This window comes from Petromyzon marinus, unplaced genomic scaffold, assembly GCF_048934315.1.
Source record: "Petromyzon marinus isolate PM22_M1 ecotype Great Lakes invasive population unplaced genomic scaffold, UKy_Petmar_22M1.pri1.0 PM_G_Scaffold_9, whole genome shotgun sequence".
Lineage (NCBI taxonomy): Eukaryota > Metazoa > Chordata > Hyperoartia > Petromyzontiformes > Petromyzontidae > Petromyzon > Petromyzon marinus.
In genome coordinates, this window is record NW_027423046.1 from 28,890 (window position 1) to 55,192 (window position 26,303).

Below are 26,303 nucleotides of genomic sequence, written 5' to 3' on the forward strand. Positions count from 1 at the left end.
CCAGCACAATGTTCCCCATGCAATATGGCTGACTTGGAAGTCACCTATTGGACATGGCAACCAGCACAATGTCCCCCATGCAATATGGCTGACTTGGAAGTCACCTATAGAACATGGCCACCAGCACAATGTCCCCCAAGCAATATGGCTCACTTGGAAGTCACCTATACAATACAACCAGCACAATGTCCCGGATGCAATATGGCTGACTTGGAAGTCACCTATACAATACAACCAGCACAATGTCCCCCATGCAATATGGCTGACTTGGAAGTCACCTATACAATACAACCAGCACAATGTCCCCCATGCAATATGGCTGACTTGGAAGTCACCTATACAATACAACCAGCACAATGTCCCCCAAGCAATATGGCTGACTTGGAAGTCACCTATACAAGACAACCAGCACAATGTCCCCCATGCAATATGGCTGACTTGGAAGTCACCTATAGGACATGGCCACCAGCACAATGTCCCCCATGCAATATGGCTGACTTGGAAGTCACCTATACAATACAACCAGCACAATGTCCCCCATGCAATATGGCTGACTTGGAAGTCACCTATACAATACAACCAGCACAATGTCCCCCAAGCAATATGGCTGACTTGGAAGTCACCTATAGAACATGGCCACCAGCACAATGTCCCCCAAGCAATATGGCTGACTTGGAAGTCACCTATAGAACATGGCAACCAGCACAATGTCCCGCAAGCAATATGGCTGACTTGGAAGTCACCTATACAAGACAACCAGCACAATGTCCCCCATGCAATATGGCTGACTTGGAAGTCACCTATAGGACATGGCAACCAGCACAATGTCCCCCATGCAATATGGCTGACTTGGAAGTCACCTATAGAACATGGCCACCAGCACAATGTCCCCCATGCAATATGGCTGACTTGGATGTCACCTATACAATACAACCAGCACAATGTCCCCCATGCAATATGGCTGACTTGGAAGTCACCTATACAATACAACCAGCACAATGTCCCAAATGCAATATGGCTGACTTGGAAGTCACCTATAGAACATGGCCACCAGCACAATGTCCCCCATGCATTATGGCTGACTTGGAAGTCACCTATACAACATGGCAACCAGCACAATGTCCCCCATGCAATATGGCTGACTTGGAAGTCACCTATACAATACAACCAGCACAATGTCCCCCAAGCAATATGGCTGACTTGGAAGTCACCTATACAAGACAACCAGCACAATGTCCCCCATGCAATATGGCTGATTTGGAAGTCACCTATACAACACAACCAGCACAATGTCCCCCATGCAATATGGCTGACTTGGAAGTCACCTATACAATACAACCAGCACAATGTCCCCCATGCAATATGGCTGACTTGGAAGTCACCTATACAATACAACCAGCACAATGTCCCAAATGCAATATGGCTGACTTGGAAGTCACCTATAGAACATGGCCACCAGCACAATGTCCCCCATGCAATATGGCTGACTTGGAAGTCACCTATACAACATGGCAACCAGCACAATGTCCCCCATGCAATATGGCTGACTTGGAAGTCACCTATACAATACAACCAGCACAATGTCCCCCAAGCAATATGGCTGACTTGGAAGTCACCTATACAAGACAACCAGCACAATGTCCCCCATGCAATATGGCTGACTTGGAAGTCACCTATACAATACAACCAGCACAATGTCCCCCATGCAATATGGCTGACTTGGAAGTCACCTATACAAGACAACCAGCACAATGTCCCAAATGCAATATGGCTGACTTGGAAGTCACCTATAGAACATGGCCACCAGCACAATGTCCACCATGCAATATGGCTGATTTGGAAGTCACCTATACAACATGGCAACCAGCACAATTTCACCCATGCAATATGGCTGACTTGGAAGTCACCTATACAATACAACCAGCACAATGTCCCCCAAGCAATATGGCTGACTTGGAAGTCACCTATACAAGACAACCAGCACAATGTCCCCCATGCAATATGGCTGACTTGGAAGTCACCTATAGGACATGGCCACCAGCACAATGTCCCCCATGCAATATGGCTGACTTGGAAGTCACCTATACAATACAACCAGCACAATGTCCCCCATGCAATATGGCTGACTTGGAAGTCACCTATACAATACAACCAGCACAATGTCCCCCAAGCAATATGGCTGACTTGGAAGTCACCTATAGAACATGGCCACCAGCACAATGTCCCCCAAGCAATATGGCTGACTTGGAAGTCACCTATAGAACATGGCAACCAGCACAATGTCCCCCAAGCAATATGGCTGACTTGGAAGTCACCTATACAAGACAACCAGCACAATGTCCCCCATGCAATATGGCTGACTTGGAAGTCACCTATAGGACATGGCAACCAGCACAATGTCCCCCATGCAATATGGCTGACTTGGAAGTCACCTATAGAACATGGCCACCAGCACAATGTCCCCCAAGCCATATGGCTCACTTGGAAGTCACCTATACAATACAACCAGCACAATGTCCCCCATGCAATATGGCTGACTTGGAAGTCACCTATACAATACAACCAGCACAATGTCCCAAATGCAATATGGCTGACTTGGAAGTCACCTATAGAACATGGCCACCAGCACAATGTCCCCCATGCAATATGGCTGACTTGGAAGTCACCTATACAACATGGCAACCAGCACAATGTCCCCCATGCAATATGGCTGACTTGGAAGTCACCTATACAATACAACCAGCACAATGTCCCCCAAGCAATATGGCTGACTTGGAAGTCACCTATACAAGACAACCAGCACAATGTCCCCCATGCAATATGGCTGACTTGGAAGTCACCTATACAATACAACCAGCACAATGTCCCCCATGCAATATGGCTGATTTGGAAGTCACCTATACAACACAACCAGCACAATGTCCCCCATGCAATATGGCTGACTTGGAAGTCACCTATACAAGACAACCAGCACAATGTCCCAAATGCAATATGGCTGACTTGGAAGTCACCTATAGAACATGGCCACCAGCACAATGTCCACCATGCAATATGGCTGACTTGGAAGTCACCTATACAACATGGCAACCAGCACAATTTCCCCCATGCAATATGGCTGACTTGGAAGTCACCTATACAATACAACCAGCACAATGTCCCCCAAGCAATATGGCTGACTTGGAAGTCACCTATACAAGACAACCAGCACAATGTCCCCCATGCAACATGGCTGACTTGGAAGTCACCTATAGGACATGGCCACCAGCACAATGTCCCCCATGCAATATGGCTGACTTGGAAGTCACCTATACAATACAACCAGCACAATGTCCCCCATGCAATATGGCTGACTTGGAAGTCACCTATACAATACAACCAGCACAATGTCCCCCAAGCAATATGGCTGACTTGGAAGTCACCTATAGAACATGGCCACCAGCACAATGTCCCCGAAGCAATATGGCTGACTTGGAAGTCACCTATAGAACATGGCAACCAGCACAATGTCCCCCAAGCAATATGGCAGACTTGGAAGTCACCTATACAAGACAACCAGCACAATGTCCCCCATGCAATATGGCTGACTTGGAAGTCACCTATAGGACATGGCAACCAGCACAATGTCCCCCATGCAATATGGCTGACTTGGAAGTCACCTATAGAACATGGCCACCAGCACAATGTCCCCCAAGCCATATGGCTCACTTGGAAGTCACCTATACAATACAACCAGCACAATGTCCCCCATGCAATATGGCTGACTTGGAAGTCACCTATACAATACAACCAGCACAATGTCCCAAATGCAATATGGCTGACTTGGAAGTCACCTATAGAACATGGCCACCAGCACAATGTCCCCCATGCAATATGGCTGACTTGGAAGTCACCTATACAACATGGCAACCAGCACAATGTCCCCCATGCAATATGGCTGACTTGGAAGTCACCTATACAATACAACCAGCACAATGTCCCCCAAGCAATATGGCTGACTTGGAAGTCACCTATACAATACAACCAGCACAATGTCCCCCAAGCAATATGGCTGACTTGGAAGTCACCTATACAATGCAACCAGCACAATGTCCCCCATGCAATATGGCTGATTTGGAAGTCACCTATACAACACAACCAGCACAATGTCCCCCATGCAATATGGCTGACTTGGAAGTCACCTATACAAGACAACCAGCACAATGTCCCAAATGCAATATGGCTGACTTGGAAGTCACCTATAGAACATGGCCACCAGCACAATGTCCACCATGCAATATGGCTGACTTGGAAGTCACCTATACAACATGGCAACCAGCACAATTTCCCCCATGCAATATGGCTGACTTGGAAGTCACCTATACAATACAACCAGCACAATGTCCCCCAAGCAATATGGCTGACTTGGAAGTCACCTATACAAGACAACCAGCACAATGTCCCCCATGCAATATGGCTGACTTGGAAGTCACCTATAGGACATGGCCACCAGCACAATGTCCTCCATGCAATATGGCTGACTTGGAAGTCACCTATACAATACAACCAGCACAATGTCCCCCATGCAATATGGCTGACTTGGAAGTCACCTATACAATACAACCAGCACAATGTCCCCCAAGCAATATGGCTGACTTGGAAGTCACCTATAGAACATGGCCACCAGCACAATGTCCCCCAAGCAATATGGCTGACTTGGAAGTCACCTATAGAACATGGCAACCAGCACAATGTCCCCCAAGCAATATGGCTGACTTGGAAGTCACCTATACAAGACAACCAGCACAATGTCCCCCATGCAATATGGCTGACTTGGAAGTCACCTATAGGACATGGCAACCAGCACAATGTCCCCCATGCAATATGGCTGACTTGGAAGTCACCTATAGAACATGGCCACCAGCACAATGTCCCCCAAGCCATATGGCTCACTTGGAAGTCACCTATACAATACAACCAGCACAATGTCCCCCATGCAATATGGCTGACTTGGAAGTCACCTATACAATACAACCAGCACAATGTCCCAAATGCAATATGGCTGACTTGGAAGTCACCTATAGAACATGGCCACCAGCAGAATGTCCCCCATGCAATATGGCTGACTTGGAAGTCACCTATACAACATGGCAACCAGCACAATGTCCCCCATGCAATATGGCTGACTTGGAAGTCACCTATACAATACAACCAGCACAATGTCCCAAATGCAATATGGCTGACTTGGAAGTCACCTATAGAACATGGCCACCAGCGCAATGTCCCCCATGCAATATGGCTGACTTGGAAGTCACCTATACAACACAACCAGCACAATGTCCCCCATGCAATATGGCTGACTTGGAAGTCACCTATACAAGACAACCAGCACAATGTCCCAAATGCAATATGGCTGACTTGGAAGTCACCTATAGAACATGGCCACCAGCACAATGTCCCCCATGCAATATGGCTGACTTGGAAGTCACCTATACAACATGGCAACCAGCACAATGTCCCCCATGCAATATGGCTGACTTGGAAGTCACCTATACAATACAACCAGCACAATGTCCCCCAAGCAATATGGCTGACTTGAAAGTCACCTATACAAGACAACCAGCACAATGTCCCCCATGCAATATGGCTGACTTGGACGTCACCTATACAATATAACCAGCACAATGTCCCCCATGCAATATGGCAGACTTGGAAGTCACCTATACAACACAACCAGCACAATGTCCACCATGCAATATGGCTGACTTGGAAGTCACCTATACAAGACAACCAGCACAATGTCCCCCATGCAATATGGCTGACTTGGAAGTCTCCTATAGAACATGGCCACCAGCACAATGTCCCCCATGCAATATGGCTGACTTGGAAGTCACCTATACAACATGGCAACCAGCACAATGTCCCCCAAGCAATATGGCTGACTTGGAAGTCACCTATACAACATGGCAACCAGCACAATGTCTACCAAGCAATATGGCTGACTTGGAAGTCACCTATAGAACATGGCAACCAGCACAATGTCCGCCAAGCAATGTGGCTTACTTAAAAGTCACCTATACAAGACAACCAGCACAATTTCCCCCATGCAATATGGCTGACTTGGAAGTCACCTATAGGACATGGCAACCAGCACAATGTCCCCCATGCAATATGGCTGACTTGGAAGTCACCTATACAATACAACCAGCACAATGTCCCCCATGCAATATGGCTGACTTGGAAGTCACCTATACAATACAACCAGCACAATGTCCCCCAAGCAATATGGCTGACTTGGAAGTCACCTATAGAACATGGCCACCAGCACAATGTCCCCCAAGCAATATGGCTGACTTGGAAGTCACCTATAGAACATGGCAACCAGCACAATGTCCCCCAAGCAATATGGCTGACTTGGAAGTCACCTATACAAGACAACCAGCACAATGTCCCCCATGCAATATGGCTGACTTGGAAGTCACCTATAGGACATGGCAACCAGCACAATGTCCCCCATGCAATATGGCTGACTTGGAAGTCACCTATAGAACATGGCCACCAGCACAATGTCCCCCAAGCCATATGGCTCACTTGGAAGTCACCTATACAATACAACCAGCACAATGTCCCCCATGCAATATGGCTGACTTGGAAGTCACCTATACAATACAACCAGCACAATGTCCCAAATGCAATATGGCTGACTTGGAAGTCACCTATAGAACATGGCCACCAGCAGAATGTCCCCCATGCAATATGGCTGACTTGGAAGTCACCTATACAACATGGCAACCAGCACAATGTCCCCCATGCAATATGGCTGACTTGGAAGTCACCTATACAATACAACCAGCACAATGTCCCAAATGCAATATGGCTGACTTGGAAGTCACCTATAGAACATGGCCACCAGCGCAATGTCCCCCATGCAATATGGCTGACTTGGAAGTCACCTATACAACACAACCAGCACAATGTCCCCCATGCAATATGGCTGACTTGGAAGTCACCTATACAAGACAACCAGCACAATGTCCCAAATGCAATATGGCTGACTTGGAAGTCACCTATAGAACATGGCCACCAGCACAATGTCCCCCATGCAATATGGCTGACTTGGAAGTCACCTATACAACATGGCAACCAGCACAATGTCCCCCATGCAATATGGCTGACTTGGAAGTCACCTATACAATACAACCAGCACAATGTCCCCCAAGCAATATGGCTGACTTGAAAGTCACCTATACAAGACAACCAGCACAATGTCCCCCATGCAATATGGCTGACTTGGACGTCACCTATACAATATAACCAGCACAATGTCCCCCATGCAATATGGCAGACTTGGAAGTCACCTATACAACACAACCAGCACAATGTCCACCATGCAATATGGCTGACTTGGAAGTCACCTATACAAGACAACCAGCACAATGTCCCCCATGCAATATGGCTGACTTGGAAGTCTCCTATAGAACATGGCCACCAGCACAATGTCCCCCATGCAATATGGCTGACTTGGAAGTCACCTATACAACATGGCAACCAGCACAATGTCCCCCAAGCAATATGGCTGACTTGGAAGTCACCTATACAACATGGCAACCAGCACAATGTCTACCAAGCAATATGGCTGACTTGGAAGTCACCTATAGAACATGGCAACCAGCACAATGTCCGCCAAGCAATGTGGCTTACTTAAAAGTCACCTATACAAGACAACCAGCACAATTTCCCCCATGCAATATGGCTGACTTGGAAGTCACCTATAGGACATGGCAACCAGCACAATGTCCCCCATGCAATATGGCTGACTTGTAAGTCACCTATACAACATGGCAACCAGCACAATGTCCCCCATGCAATATGGCTGACTTGGAAGTCACCTATACAACATGGCAACCAGCACAATGTCCCCCATGCAATATGGCTGACTTGGAAGTCACCTTTACAACATGGCCACCAGCACAATGTCCCCCATGCAACACGGCTGACTTGGAAGTCACCTATACAAGACAACCAGCACAATGTCCCCCATGCAATATGGCTGACTTGGAAGTCACCTATACAACACAACCAGCACAATGTCCCCCAAGCAATATGGCTCACTTGGAAGTCACCTATACAACATGGCAACCAGCACAATGTTCCCCATGCAATATGGCTGACTTGGAAGTCACCTATTGGACATGGCAACCAGCACAATGTCCCCCATGCAATATGGCTGACTTGGAAGTCACCTATAGAACATGGCCACCAGCACAATGTCCCCCAAGCAATATGGCTCACTTGGAAGTCACCTATACAATACAACCAGCACAATGTCCCGGATGCAATATGGCTGACTTGGAAGTCACCTATACAATACAACCAGCACAATGTCCCCCATGCAATATGGCTGACTTGGAAGTCACCTATACAACACAACCAGCACAATGTCCCCCATGCAATATGGCTGACTTGGAAGTCACCTATACAACACAACCAGCACAATGTCCCCCATGCAATATGGCTCACTTGGAAGTCACCTATACAACATGGCATCCAGCACAATGTCCCCCATGCAATATGGCTGACTTGGAAGTCACCTATACAACATGGCAACCAGCACAATGTCCCCTATGCAATATGGCTGACTTGGAAGTCACCTATACAACATGGCAACCAGCACAATGTCCCCCATGCAATATGGCTGACTTGGAAGTCACCTATACAAGAAACCAGCACAATGACCCCCATGCAATGTGGCTGACTTGGAAGTCACCTTTAGAACATGGCCACCAGCACAATGTCCCCCATGCAATATGGCTGACTTGGAAGTCACCTATACAACATGGCAACCAGCACAATGTCCCCCAAGCAATATGGCTCACTTGGAAGTCACCTATAGAACATGGCAACCAGCACAATGTCCCCCAAGCAATATGGCTGACTTGGAAGTCACCTATACAATATGGCAACCAGCACAATGTCCCCCATGCAACACGGCTGACTTGGAAGTCACCTATACAAGACAACCAGCACAATGTCCCCCATGCAATATGGCTGACTTGGAAGTCACCTATACAACACAACCAGCACAATGTCCCCCAAGCAATATGGCTCACTTGGAAGTCACCTATACAACATGGCAACCAGCACAATGTCCCCCATGCAATATGGCTGACTTGGAAGTCACCTATACAACATGGCAACCAGCACAATGTCCCCCATGCAATATGGCTGACTTGGAAGTCACCTATACAAGACAACCAGCACAATGTCCCCCATGCAATATGGCTGACTTGGAAGTCACCTATAGGACATGGCAACCAGCACAATGTCCCCCAAGCAATATGGCTGACTTGGAAGTCACCTATACAAGACAACCAGCACAATGTCCCAAATGCAATATGGCTGACTTGGAAGTCACCTAGAGAACATGGCCACCAGCACAATGTCCCCCATGCAATATGGCTGACTTGGAAGTCACCTAGAGAACATGGCAACCAGCACAATGTCCCCCATGCAATATGGCTGATTTGGAAGTCACCTATACAATACAACCAGCACAATGTCCCCCAAGCAATATGGCTGATTTGGAAGTCACCTATACAAGACAACCAGCACAATGTCCCCCATGCAATATGGCTGACTTGGAAGTCACCTATACAATACAACCAGCACAATGTCCCCCATGCAATATGGCTGATTTGGAAGTCACCTATACAACACAACCAGCACAATGTCCCCCATGCAATATGGCTGACTTGGAAGTCACCTATACAAGACAACCAGCACAATGTCCCAAATGCAATATGGCTGACTTGGAAGTCACCTATAGAACATGGCCACCAGCACAATGTCCCCCATGCAATATGGCTGACCTGGAAGTCACCTATACAACATGGCAACCAGCACAATGTCCCCCATGCAATATGGCTGACTTGGAAGTCACCTATGCAATACAACCAGCACAATGTCCCCCATGCAATATGGCTGACTTGGAAGTCACCTATACAACACAACCAGCACAATGTCCCCCATGCAATATGGCTGACTTGGAAGTCACCTATACAACACAACCAGCACAATGTCCCCAATGCAATATGGCTGACTTGGAAGTCACCTATAGAACATGGCAACCAGCACAATGTCCCCCAAGCAATATGGCTGACTTGGAAGTCACCTATACAACATGGCCACTAGCACAATGTCCCCCAAGCAATATGGGTCACTTGGAAGTCACCTATACAATACAACCAGCACAATGTCCCCCATGCAATATGGCTGACTTGGAAGTCACCTATACAATACAACCAGCACAATGTCCCCCATGCAATATGGCTGACTTGGCAGTCACCTATACAACACAACCAGCACAATGTCCCCCATGCAATATGGCTGACTTGGAAGTCACCTATACAACATGGCAACCAGCACAATGTCCCCCATGCAATATGGCTGACTTGGAAGTCACCTATACAACATGGCAACCAGCACAATGTCCCCCATGCAATATGGCTGACTTGGAAGTCACCTATACAAGACAACCAGCACAATGTCCCCATGCAATATGGCTGACTTGGAAGTCACCTATAGAACATGGCCACCAGCACAATGTCCCCCATGCAATATAGCTAACTTGGAAGTCACCTATACAACATGGCAACCAGAACAATGTCCCCCATGCAATATGGCTGACTTGGAAGTCACCTTTACAACATGGCCACCAGCACAATGTCCCCCATGCAATATGGCTGACTTGGAAGTCACCTATACAATACAACCAGCACAATGTCCCCCATGCAATATGGCTGACTTGGAAGTCACCTATACAATACAACCAGCACAATGTCCCAAATGCAATATGGCTGACTTGGAAGTCACCTATAGAACATGGCCACCAGCACAATGTCCCCCATGCAATATGGCTGACTTGGAAGTCACCTATACAACATGGCAACCAGCACAATGTCCCCCATGCAATATGGCTGACTTGGAAGTCACCTATACAATACAACCAGCACAATGTCCCCCAAGCAATATGGCTGACTTGGAAGTCACCTATACAAGACAACCAGCACAATGTCCCCCATGCAATATGGCTGACTTGGAAGTCACCTATACAATACAACCAGCACAATGTCCCCCATGCAATATGGCTGATTTGGAAGTCACCTATACAACACAACCAGCACAATGTCCCCCATGCAATATGGCTGACTTGGAAGTCACCTATACAAGACAACCAGCACAATGTCCCAAATGCAATATGGCTGACTTGGAAGTCACCTATAGAACATGGCCACCAGCACAATGTCCACCATGCAATATGGCTGACTTGGAAGTCACCTATACAACATGGCAACCAGCACAATTTCACCCATGCAATATGGCTGACTTGGAAGTCACCTATACAATACAACCAGCACAATGTCCCCCAAGCAATATGGCTGACTTGGAAGTCACCTATACAAGACAACCAGCACAATGTCCCCCATGCAATATGGCTGACTTGGAAGTCACCTATAGGACATGGCCACCAGCACAATGTCCCCCATGCAATATGGCTGACTTGGAAGTCACCTATACAATACAACCAGCACAATGTCCCCCATGCAATATGGCTGACTTGGAAGTCACCTATACAATACAACCAGCACAATGTCCCCCAAGCAATATGGCTGACTTGGAAGTCACCTATAGAACATGGCCACCAGCACAATGTCCCCCAAGCAATATGGCTGACTTGGAAGTCACCTATAGAACATGGCAACCAGCACAATGTCCCCCAAGCAATATGGCAGACTTGGAAGTCACCTATACAAGACAACCAGCACAATGTCCACCATGCAATATGGCTGACTTGGAAGTCACCTATAGGACATGGCAACCAGCACAATGTCCCCCATGCAATATGGCTGACTTGGAAGTCACCTATAGAACATGGCCACCAGCACAATGTCCCCCAAGCCATATGGCTCACTTGGAAGTCACCTATACAATACAACCAGCACAATGTCCCCCATGCAATATGGCTGACTTGGAAGTCACCTATACAATACAACCAGCACAATGTCCCAAATGCAATATGGCTGACTTGGAAGTCACCTATAGAACATGGCCACCAGCACAATGTCCCCCATGCAATATGGCTGACTTGGAAGTCACCTATACAACATGGCAACCAGCACAATGTCCCCCATGCAATATGGCTGACTTGGAAGTCACCTATACAATACAACCAGCACAATGTCCCCCAAGCAATATGGCTGACTTGGAAGTCACCTATACAAGACAACCAGCACAATGTCCCCCATGCAATATGGCTGACTTGGAAGTCACCTATACAATACAACCAGCACAATGTCCCCCAAGCAATATGGCTGACTTGGAAGTCACCTATACAATACAACCAGCACAATGTCCCCCATGCAATATGGCTGATTTGGAAGTCACCTATACAACACAACCAGCACAATGTCCCCCATGCAATATGGCTGACTTGGAAGTCACCTATACAAGACAACCAGCACAATGTCCCCCATGCAATATGGCTGACTTGGAAGTCACCTATAGAACATGGCCACCAGCACAATGTCCACCATGCAATATGGCTGACTTGGAAGTCACCTATACAACATGGCAACCAGCACAATTTCCCCCATGCAATATGGCTGACTTGGAAGTCACCTATACAATACAACCAGCACAATGTCCCCCAAGCAATATGGCTGACTTGGAAGTCACCTATACAAGACAACCAGCACAATGTCCCCCATGCAATATGGCTGACTTGGAAGTCACCTATAGGACATGGCCACCAGCACAATGTCCCCCATGCAATATGGCTGACTTGGAAGTCACCTATACAATACAACCAGCACAATGTCCCCCATGCAATATGGCTGACTTGGAAGTCACCTATACAATACAACCAGCACAATGTCCCCCAAGCAATATGGCTGACTTGGAAGTCACCTATAGAACATGGCCACCAGCACAATGTCCCCCAAGCAATATGGCTGACTTGGAAGTCACCTATAGAACATGGCAACCAGCACAATGTCCCCCAAGCAATATGGCAGACTTGGAAGTCACCTATACAAGACAACCAGCACAATGTCCACCATGCAATATGGCTGACTTGGAAGTCACCTATAGGACATGGCAACCAGCACAATGTCCCCCATGCAATATGGCTGACTTGGAAGTCACCTATAGAACATGGCCACCAGCACAATGTCCCCCAAGCCATATGGCTCACTTGGAAGTCACCTATACAATACAACCAGCACAATGTCCCCCATGCAATATGGCTGACTTGGAAGTCACCTATACAATACAACCAGCACAATGTCCCAAATGCAATATGGCTGATTTGGAAGTCACCTATAGAACATGGCCACCAGCACAATGTCCCCCATGCAATATGGCTGACTTGGAAGTCACCTATACAACATGGCAACCAGCACAATGTCCCCCATGCAATATGGCTGACTTGGAAGTCACCTATACAATACAACCAGCACAATGTCCCCCATGCAATATGGCTGACTTGGAAGTCACCTATACAATACAACCAGCACAATGTCCCCCATGCAATATGGCTGATTTGGAAGTCACCTATACAACACAACCAGCACAATGTCCCCCATGCAATATGGCTGACTTGGAAGTCACCTATACAAGACAACCAGCACAATGTCCCAAATGCAATATGGCTGACTTGGAAGTCACCTATAGAACATGGCCACCAGCACAATGTCCCCCATGCAATATGGCTGACTTGGAAGTCACCTATACAACATGGCAACCAGCACAATGTCCCCCATGCAATATGGCTGACTTGGAAGTCACCTATACAATACAACCAGCACAATGTCCCCCAAGCAATATGGCTGACTTGGAAGTCACCTATACAAGACAACCAGCACAATGTCCCCCATGCAATATGGCTGACTTGGAAGTCACCTATACAATACAACCAGCACAATGTCCCCCATGCAATATGGCTGACTTGGAAGTCACCTATACAATACAACCAGCACAATGTCCCCCATGCAATATGGCTGAATTGGAAGTCACCTATACAACACAACCAGCACAATGTCCCCCATGCAATATGGCTGACTTGGAAGTCACCTATACAAGACAACCAGCACAATGTCCCCCATGCAATATGGCTGACTTGGAAGTCACCTATAGAACATGGCCACCAGCACAATGTCCCCCATGCAATATGGCTGACTTGGAAGTCACCTATACAACATGGCAACCAGCACAATGTCCCCCAAGCAATATGGCTGACTTGGAAGTCACCTATACAACATGGCAACCAGCACAATGTCTACCAAGCAATATGGCTGACTTGGAAGTCACCTATAGAACATGGCAACCAGCACAATGTCCCCCAAGCAATGTGGCTTACTTAAAAGTCACCTATACAAGACAACCAGCACAATTTCCCCCATGCAATATGGCTGACTTGGAAGTCACCTATAGGACATGGCAACCAGCACAATGTCCCCCATGCAATATGGCTGACTTGTAAGTCACCTATACAACATGGCCACCAGCACAATGTCCCCCATGCAATATGGCTGACTTGGAAGTCACCTATACAATACAACCAGCACAATTTCCCCCATGCAATATGGCTGACTTGGAAGTCACCTATACAATACAACCAGCACAATGTCCCCCAAGCAATATGGCTGACTTGGAAGTCACCTATAGAACATGGCCACCAGCACAATGTCCCCCAAGCAATATGGCTGACTTGGAAGTCACCTATAGAACATGGCAACCAGCACAATGTCCCCCAAGCAATATGGCTGACTTGGAAGTCACCTATACAAGACAACCAGCACAATGTCCCCCATGCAATATGGCTGACTTGGAAGTCACCTATAGGACATGGCAACCAGCACAATGTCCCCCATGCAATATGGCTGACTTGGAAGTCACCTATAGAACATGGCCACCAGCACAATGTCCCCCAAGCCATATGGCTCACTTGGAAGTCACCTATACAATACAACCAGCACAATGTCCCCCATGCAATATGGCTGACTTGGAAGTCACCTATACAATACAACCAGCACAATGTCCCAAATGCAATATGGCTGACTTGGAAGTCACCTATAGAACATGGCCACCAGCACAATGTCCCCCATGCAATATGGCTGACTTGGAAGTCACCTATACAACATGGCAACCAGCACAATGTCCCCCATGCAATATGGCTGACTTGGAAGTCACCTATACAATACAACCAGCACAATGTCCCCCATGCAATATGGCTGACTTGGAAGTCACCTATACAATACAACCAGCACAATGTCCCCCATGCAATATGGCTGATTTGGAAGTCACCTATACAACACAACCAGCACAATGTCCCCCATGCAATATGGCTGACTTGGAAGTCACCTATACAAGACAACCAGCACAATGTCCCAAATGCAATATGGCTGACTTGGAAGTCACCTATAGAACATGGCCACCAGCACAATGTCCCCCATGCAATATGGCTGACTTGGAAGTCACCTATACAACATGGCAACCAGCACAATGTCCCCCATGCAATATGGCTGACTTGGAAGTCACCTATACAATACAACCAGCACAATGTCCCCCAAGCAATATGGCTGACTTGGAAGTCACCTATACAAGACAACCAGCACAATGTCCCCCATGCAATATGGCTGACTTGCAAGTCACCTATACAATACAACCAGCACAATGTCCCCCATGCAATATGGCTGACTTGGAAGTCACCTATACAATACAACCAGCACAATGTCCCCCATGCAATATGGCTGAATTGGAAGTCACCTATACAACACAACCAGCACAATGTCCCCCATGCAATATGGCTGACTTGGAAGTCACCTATACAAGACAACCAGCACAATGTCCCCCATGCAATATGGCTGACTTCGAAGTCACCTATAGAACATGGCCACCAGCACAATGTCCCCCATGCAATATGGCTGACTTGGAAGTCACCTATACAACATGGCAACCAGCACAATGTCTACCAAGCAATATGGCTGACTTGGAAGTCACCTATAGAACATGGCAACCAGCACAATGTCCCCCAAGCAATGTGGCTTACTTAAAAGTCACCTATACAAGACAACCAGCACAATTTCCCCCATGCAATATGGCTGACTTGGAAGTCACCTATAGGACATGGCAACCAGCACAATGTCCCCCATGCAATATGGCTGACTTGTAAGTCACCTATACAACATGGCAACCAGCACAATGTCCCCCATGCAATATGGCTGACTTGGAAGTCACCTATACAACATGGCAACCAGCACAATGTCCCCCATGCAATATGGCTGACTTGGAAGTCACCTTTACAACATGGCCACCAGCACAATGTCCCCCATGCAACACGGCTGACTTGGAAGTCACCTATACAAGACAACCAGCACAATGTCCCCCATGCAATATGGCTGACTTGGAAGTCACCTATACAACACAACCAGCACAATGTCCCCCAAGCAATATGGCTCACTTGGAAGTCACCTATACAACATGGCAACCAGCACAATGTCCCCCATGCAATATGGCTGACTTGGAAGTCACCTATTGGACATGGCAACCAGCACAATGTCCCCCATGCAATATGGCTGACTTGGAAGTCACCTATAGAACATGGCCACCAGCACAATGTCCCCCAAGCAATATGGCTCACTTGGAAGTCACCTATACAATACAACCAGCACAATGTCCCCCATGCAATATGTCTGACTTGGAAGTCACCTATACAATACAACCAGCACAATGTCCCCCATGCAATATGGCTGACTTGGAAGTCACCTATACAACACAACCAGCACAATGTCCCCCATGCAATATGGCTGACTTGGAAGTCACCTATACAACACAACCAGCACAATGTCCCCCATGCAATATGGCTCACTTGGAAGTCACCTATACAACATGGCATCCAGCACAATGTCCCCCATGCAATATGGCTGACTTGGAAGTCACCTATACAACATGGCAACCAGCACAATGTCCCCCATGCAATATGGCTGACTTGGAAGTCACCTATACAACATGGCAACCAGCACAATGTCCCCCATGCAATATGGCTGACTTGGAAGTCACCTATACAAGAAACCAGCACAATGTCCCCCATGCAATGTGGCTGACTTGGAAGTCACCTATAGAACATGGCCACCAGCACAATGTCCCCCATGCAATATGGCTGACTTGGAAGTCACCTATACAACATGGCAACCAGCACAATGTCCCCCAAGCAATATGGCTCACTTGGAAGTCACCTATAGAACATGGCAACCAGCACAATGTCCCCCAAGCAATATGGCTGACTTGGAAGTCACCTATACAACATGGCAACCAGCACAATGTCCCCCATGCAATATGGCTGACTTGTAAGTCACCTATACAACATGGCAACCAGCACAATGTCCCCCATGCAATATGGCTGACTTGGAAGTCACCTATACAACATGGCAACCAGCACAATGTCCCCCATGCAATATGGCTGACTTGGAAGTCACCTTTACAACATAGCCACCAGCACAATGTCCCCCATGCAACACGGCTGACTTGGAAGTCACCTATACAAGACAACCAGCACAATGTCCCCCATGCAATATGGCTGACTTGGAAGTCACCTATACAACACAACCAGCACAATGTCCCCCAAGCAATATGGCTCACTTGGAAGTCACCTATACAACATGGCAACCAGCACAATGTCCCCCATGCAATATGGCTGACTTGGAAGTCACCTATTGGACATGGCAACCAGCACAATGTCCCCCATGCAATATGGCTGACTTGGAAGTCACCTATAGAACATGGCCACCAGCACAATGTCCCCCAAGCAATATGGCTCACTTGGAAGTCACCTATACAATACAACCAGCACAATGTCCCCCATGCAATATGTCTGACTTGGAAGTCACCTATACAATACAACCAGCACAATGTCCCCCATGCAATATGGCTGACTTGGAAGTCACCTATACAACACAACCAGCACAATGTCCCCCATGCAATATGGCTGACTTGGAAGTCACCTATACAACACAACCAGCACAATGTCCCCCATGCAATATGGCTCACTTGGAAGTCACCTATACAACATGGCATCCAGCACAATGTCCCCCATGCAATATGGCTGACTTGGAAGTCACCTATACAACATGGCAACCAGCACAATGTCCCCCATGCAATATGGCTGACTTGGAAGTCACCTATACAACATGGCAACCAGCACAATGTTCCCCATGCAATATGGCTGACTTGGAAGTCACCTATACAAGAAACCAGCACAGTGTCCCCCATGCAATGTGGCTGACTTGGAAGTCACCTATAGAACATGGCCACCAGCACAATGTCCCCCATGCAATATGGCTGACTTGGAAGTCACCTATACAACATGGCAACCAGCACAATGTCCCCCAAGCAATATGGCTCACTTGGAAGTCACCTATAGAACATGGCAACCAGCACAATGTCCCCCAAGCAATATGGCTGACTTGGAAGTCACCTATACAACATGGCAACCAGCACAATGTCCCCCATGCAACACGGCTGACTTGGAAGTCACCTATACAAGACAACCAGCACAATGTCCCCCATGCAATATGGCTGACTTGGAAGTCACCTATACAACACAACCAGCACAATGTCCCCCAAGCAATATGGCTCACTTGGAAGTCACCTATACAACATGGCAACCAGCACAATGTCCCCCATGCAATATGGCTGACTTGGAAGTCACCTATACAACATGGCAACCAGCACAATGTCCCCCATGCAATATGGCTGACTTGGAAGTCACCTATACAAGACAACCAGCACAATGTCCCCCATGCAATATGGCTGACTTGGAAGTCACCTATAGGACATGGCAACCAGCACAATGTCCCCCAAGCAATATGGCTGACTTGGAAGTCACCTATACAAGACAACCAGCACAATGTCCCAAATGCAATATGGCTGACTTGGAAGTCACCTAGAGAACATGGCCACCAGCACAATGTCCCCCATGCAATATGGCTGACTTGGAAGTCACCTATACAACATGGCAACCAGCACAATGTCCCCCATGCAATATGGCTGATTTGGAAGTCACCTATACAATACAACCAGCACAATGTCCCCCAAGCAATATGGCTGACTTGGAAGTCACCTATACAAGACAACCAGCACAATGTCCCCCATGCAATATGGCTGACTTGGAAGTCACCTATACAATACAACCAGCACAATGTCCCCCATGCAATATGGCTGATTTGGAAGTCACCTATACAACACAACCAGCACAATGTCCCCCATGCAATATGGCTGACTTGGAAGTCACCTATACAAGACAACCAGCACAATGTCCCAAATGCAATATGGCTGACTTGGAAGTCACCTATAGAACATGGCCACCAGCACAATGTCCCCCATGCAATATGGCTGACTTGGAAGTCACCTATACAACATGGCAACCAGCACAATGTCCCCCATGCAATATGGCTGACTTGGAAGTCACCTATGCAATACAACCAGCACAATGTCCCACATGCAATATGGCTGACTTGGAAGTCACCTATACAACACAACCTGCACAATGTCCCCCATGCAATATGGCTGACTTGGAAGTCACCTATACAACACAACCAGCACAATGTCCCCAATGCAATATGGCTGACTTGGAAGTCACCTATAGAACATGGCAACCAGCACAATGTCCCCCAAGCAATATGGCTGACTTGGAAGTCACCTATACAACATGGCCACTAGCACAATGTCCCCCAAGCAATATGGGTCACTTGGAAGTCACCTATACAATACAACCAGCACAATGTCCCCCATGCAATATGGCTGACTTGGAAGTCACCTATACAATACAACCAGCACAATGTCCCCCATGCAATATAGCTGACTTGGAAGTCACCTATACAACACAACCAGCACAATGTCCCCCATGCAATATGGCTGACTTGGAAGTCACCTATACAACATGGCAACCAGCACAATGTCCCCCATGCAATATGGCTGATTTGGAAGTCACCTATAGGACATGGCCACCAGCACAATGTCCCCCAAGCAATATGGCTGACTTGGAAGTCACCTATACAAGACAACCAGCACAATGTCCCCCATGCAATATGGCTGACTTGGAAGTCACCTATACAATACAACCAGCACAATGTCCCCCATGCAATATGGCTGATTTGGAAGTCACCTTTACAACATGGCCACCAGCACAATGTCCCCCATGCAATATGGCTGACTTGGAAGTCACCTATACAATACAACCAGCACAATGTCCCCCATGCAATATAGCTGACTTGGAAGTCACCTATACAACACAACCAGCACAATGTCCCCCATGCAATATGGCTGACTTGGAAGTCACCTATACAACATGGCAACCAGCACAATGTCCCCCATGCAATATGGCTGATTTGGAAGTCACCTATAGGACATGGCCACCAGCACAATGTCCCCCAATCAATATGGCTGACTTGGAAGTCACCTATACAAGACAACCAGCACAATGTCCCCCATGCAATATGGCTGACTTGGAAGTCACCTATACAATACAACCAGCACAATGTCCCCCATGCAATATGGCTGATTTGGAAGTCACCTTTACAACATGGCCACCAGCACAATGTCCCCCATGCAATATGGCTGACTTGGAAGTCACCTATACAATACAACCAGCACAATGTCCCAAATGCAATATGGCTGACTTGGAAGTCACCTATAGAACATGGCCACCAGCACAATGTCCCCCATGCAATATGGCTGACTTGAAAGTCACCTATACAACATGGCAACCAGCACAATGTCCCCCATGCAATATGGCTGACTTGGAAGTCACCTATACAATACAACCAGCACAATGTCCCCCAAGCAATATGGCTGACTTGGAAGTCACCTATACAAGACAACCAGCACAATGTCCCCCATGCAATATGGCTGACTTGGAAGTCACCTATACAATACAACCAGCACAATGTCCCCCATGCAATATGGCTGATTTGGAAGTCACCTATACAACACAACCAGCACAATGTCCCCCATGCAATATGGCTGACTTGGAAGTCACCTATACAAGACAACCAGCACAATGTCCCAAATGCAATATGGCTGACTTGGAAGTCACCTATAGAACATGGCCACCAGCACAATGTCCACCATGCAATATGGCTGACTTGGAAGTCACCTATACAACATGGCAACCAGCACAATTTCCCCCATGCAATATGGCTGACTTGGAAGTCACCTATACAATACAACCAGCACAATGTCCCCCAAGCAATATGGCTGACTTGGAAGTCACCTATACAAGACAACCAGCACAATGTCCCCCATGCAATATGGCTGACTTGGAAGTCACCTATAGGACATGGCCACCAGCACAATGTCCCCCATGCAATATGGCTGACTTGGAAGTCACCTATACAATACAACCAGCACAATGTCCCCCATGCAATATGGCTGACTTGGAAGTCACCTATACAATACAACCAGCACAATGTCCCCCAAGCAATATGGCTGACTTGGAAGTCACCTATAGAACATGGCCACCAGCACAATGTCCCCCAAGCAATATGGCTGACTTGGAAGTCACCTATAGAACATGGCAACCAGCACAATGTCCCCCAAGCAATATGGCAGACTTGGAAGTCACCTATACAAGACAACCAGCACAATGTCCCCCATGCAATATGGCTGACTTGGAAGTCACCTATAGGACATGGCAACCAGCACAATGTCCCCCATGCAATATGGCTGACTTGGAAGTCACCTATAGAACATGGCCACCAGCACAATGTCCCCCAAGCCATATGGCTCACTTGGAAGTCACCTATACAATACAACCAGCACAATGTCCCCCATGCAATATGGCTGACTTGGAAGTCACCTATACAATACAACCAGCACAATGTCCCAAATGCAATATGGCTGACTTGGAAGTCACCTATAGAACATGGCCACCAGCACAATGTCCCCCATGCAATATGGCTGACTTGGAAGTCACCTATACAACATGGCAACCAGCACAATGTCCCCCATGCAATATGGCTGACTTGGAAGTCACCTATACAATACAACCAGCACAATGTCCCCCAAGCAATATGGCTGACTTGGAAGTCACCTATACAAGACAACCAGCACAATGTCCCCCATGCAATATGGCTGACTTGGAAGTCACCTATACAATACAACCAGTACAATGTCCCCCAAGCAATATGGCTGACTTGGAAGTCACCTATACAATACAACCAGCACAATGTCCCCCATGCAATATGGCTGATTTGGAAGTCACCTATACAACACAACCAGCACAATGTCCCCCATGCAATATGGCTGACTTGGAAGTCACCTATACAAGACAACCAGCACAATGTCCCAAATGCAATATGGCTGACTTGGAAGTCACCTATAGAACATGGCCACCAGCACAATGTCCACCATGCAATATGGCTGACTTGGAAGTCACCTATACAACATGGCAACCAGCACAATTTCCCCCATGCAATATGGCTGACTTGGAAGTCACCTATACAATACAACCAGCACAATGTCCCCCAAGCAATATGGCTGACTTGGAAGTCACCTATACAAGACAACCAGCACAATGTCCCCCATGCAATATGGCTGACTTGGAAGTCACCTATAGGACATGGCCACCAGTACAATGTCCCCCATGCAATATGGCTGACTTGGAAGTCACCTATACAATACAACCAGCACAATGTCCCCCATGCAATATGGCTGACTTGGAAGTCACCTATACAATACAACCAGCACAATGTCCCCCAAGCAATATGGCTGACTTGGAAGTCACCAATAGAACATGGCCACCAGCACAATGTCCCCCAAGCAATATGGCTGACTTGGAAGTCACCTATAGAACATGGCAACCAGCACAATGTCCCCCAAGCAATATGGCTGACTTGGAAGTCACCTATACAAGACAACCAGCACAATGTCCCCCATGCAATATGGCTGACTTGGAAGTCACCTATAGGACATGGCAACCAGCACAATGTCCCCCATGCAATATGGCTGACTTGGAAGTCACCTATAGAACATGGCCACCAGCACAATGTCCCCCAAGCCATATGGCTCACTTGGAAGTCACCTATACAATACAACCAGCACAATGTCCCCCATGCAATATGGCTGACTTGGAAGTCACCTATACAATACAACCAGCACAATGTCCCAAATGCAATATGGCTGACTTGGAAGTCACCTATAGAACATGGCCACCAGCACAATGTCCCCCATGCAATATGGCTGACTTGGAAGTCACCTATACAACATGGCAACCACCACATTGTCCCCCATGCAATATGGCTGACTTGGAAGTCACCTATACAATACAAGCAGCACAATGTCCCCCATGCAATATGGCTGACTTGGAAGTCACCTATACAATACAACCAGCACAATGTCCCCCATGCAATATGGCTGATTTGGAAGTCACCTATAGGACATGGCCACCAGCACAATGTCCCCCAAGCAATATGGCTGACTTGGAAGTCACCTATACAAGACAACCAGCACAATGTCCCCCATGCAATATGGCTGACTTGGAAGTCACCTATACAATACAACCAGCACAATGTCCCCCATGCAATATGGCTGATTTGGAAGTCACCTTTACAACATGGCCACCAGCACAATGTCCCCCATGCAATATGGCTGACTTGGAAGTCACCTATACAATAAAACCAGCACAATGTCCCCCATGCAATATGGCTGACTTGGAAGTCACCTATACAATACAACCAGCACAATGTCCCAAATGCAATATGGCTGACTTGGAAGTCACCTATAGAACATGGCCACCAGCACAATGTCCCCCAATCAATATGGCTGACTTGGAAGTCACCTATACAACATGGCAACCAGCACAATGTCCCCCATGCAATATGGCTGACTTGGAAGTCACCTATACAATACAACCAGCACAATGTCCCGCAAGCAATATGGCTGACTTGGAAGTCACCTATACAAGACAACCAGCACAATGTCCCCCATGCAATATGGCTGACTTGGAAGTCACCTATACAATACAACCAGCACAATGTCCCCCATGCAATATGGCTGATTTGGAAGTCACCTATACAACACAACCAGCACAATGTCCCCCATGCAATATGGCTGACTTGGAAGTCACCTATACAAGACAACCAGCACAATGTCCCAAATGCAATATGGCTGACTTGGAAGTCACCTATAGAACATGGCCACCAGCACAATGTCCACCATGCAATATGGCTGACTTGGAAGTCACCTATACAACATGGCAACCAGCACAATTTCCCCCATGCAATATGGCTGACTTGGAAGTCACCTATACAATACAACCAGCACAATGTCCCCCAAGCAATATGGCTGACTTGGAAGTCACCTATACAAGACAACCAGCACAATGTCCCCCATGCAATATGGCTGACTTGGAAGTCACCTATAGGACATGGCCACCAGCACAATGTCCCCCATGCAATATGGCTGACTTGGAAGTCACCTATACAATACAACCAGCACAATGTCCCCCATGCAATATGGCTGACTTGGAAGTCACCTATACAATACAACCAGCACAATGTCCCCCAAGCAATATGGCTGACTTGGAAGTCACCTATAGAACATGGCCACCAGCACAATGTCCCCCAAGCAATATGGCTGACTTGGAAGTCACCTATAGAACATGGCAACCAGCACAATGTCCCCCAAGCAATATGGCAGACTTGGAAGTCACCTATACAAGACAACCAGCACAATGTCCCCCATGCAATATGGCTGACTTGGAAGTCACCTATAGGACATGGCAACCAGCACAATGTCCCCCATGCAATATGGCTGACTTGGAAGTCACCTATAGAACATGGCCACCAGCACAATGTCCCCCAAGCCATATGGCTCACTTGGAAGTCACCTATACAATACAACCAGCACAATGTCCCCCATGCAATATGGCTGACTTGGAAGTCACCTATACAATACAACCAGCACAATGTCCCAAATGCAATATGGCTGACTTGGAAGTCACCTATAGAACATGGCCACCAGCACAATGTCCCCCATGCAATATGGCTGACTTGGAAGTCACCTATACAACATGGCAACCAGCACAATGTCCCCCATGCAATATGGCTGACTTGGAAGTCACCTATACAATACAACCAGCACAATGTCCCCCAAGCAATATGGCTGACTTGGAAGTCACCTATACAAGACAACCAGCACAATGTCCCCCATGCAATATGGCTGACTTGGAAGTCACCTATACAATACAACCAGCACAATGTCCCCCAAGCAATATGGCTGACTTGGAAGTCACCTATACAATACAACCAGCACAATGTCCCCCATGCAATATGGCTGATTTGGAAGTCACCTATACAACACAACCAGCACAATGTCCCCCATGCAATATGGCTGACTTGGAAGTCACCTATACAAGACAACCAGCACAATGTCCCAAATGCAATATGGCTGACTTGGAAGTCACCTATAGAACATGGCCACCAGCACAATGTCCACCATGCAATATGGCTGACTTGGAAGTCACCTATACAACATGGCAACCAGCACAATTTCCCCCATGCAATATGGCTGACTTGGAAGTCACCTATACAATACAACCAGCACAATGTCCCCCAAGCAATATGGCTGACTTGGAAGTCACCTATACAAGACAACCAGCACAATGTCCCCCATGCAATATGGCTGACTTGGAAGTCACCTATAGGACATGGCCACCAGCACAATGTCCCCCATGCAATATGGCTGACTTGGAAGTCACCTATACAATACAACCAGCACAATGTCCCCCATGCAATATGGCTGACTTGGAAGTCACCTATACAATACAACCAGCACAATGTCCCCCAAGCAATATGGCTGACTTGGAAGTCACCTATAGAACATGGCCACCAGCACAATGTCCCCCAAGCAATATGGCTGACTTGGAAGTCACCTATAGAACATGGCAACCAGCACAATGTCCCCCAAGCAATATGGCAGACTTGGAAGTCACCTATACAAGACAACCAGCACAATGTCCCCCATGCAATATGGCTGACTTGGAAGTCACCTATAGGACATGGCAACCAGCACAATGTCCCCCATGCAATATGGCTGACTTGGAAGTCACCTATAGAACAAGGCCACCAGCACAATGTCCCCCAAGCCATATGGCTCACTTGGAAGTCACCTATACAATACAACCAGCACAATGTCCCCCATGCAATATGGCTGACTTGGAAGTCACCTATACAATACAACCAGCACAATGTCCCAAATGCAATATGGCTGAC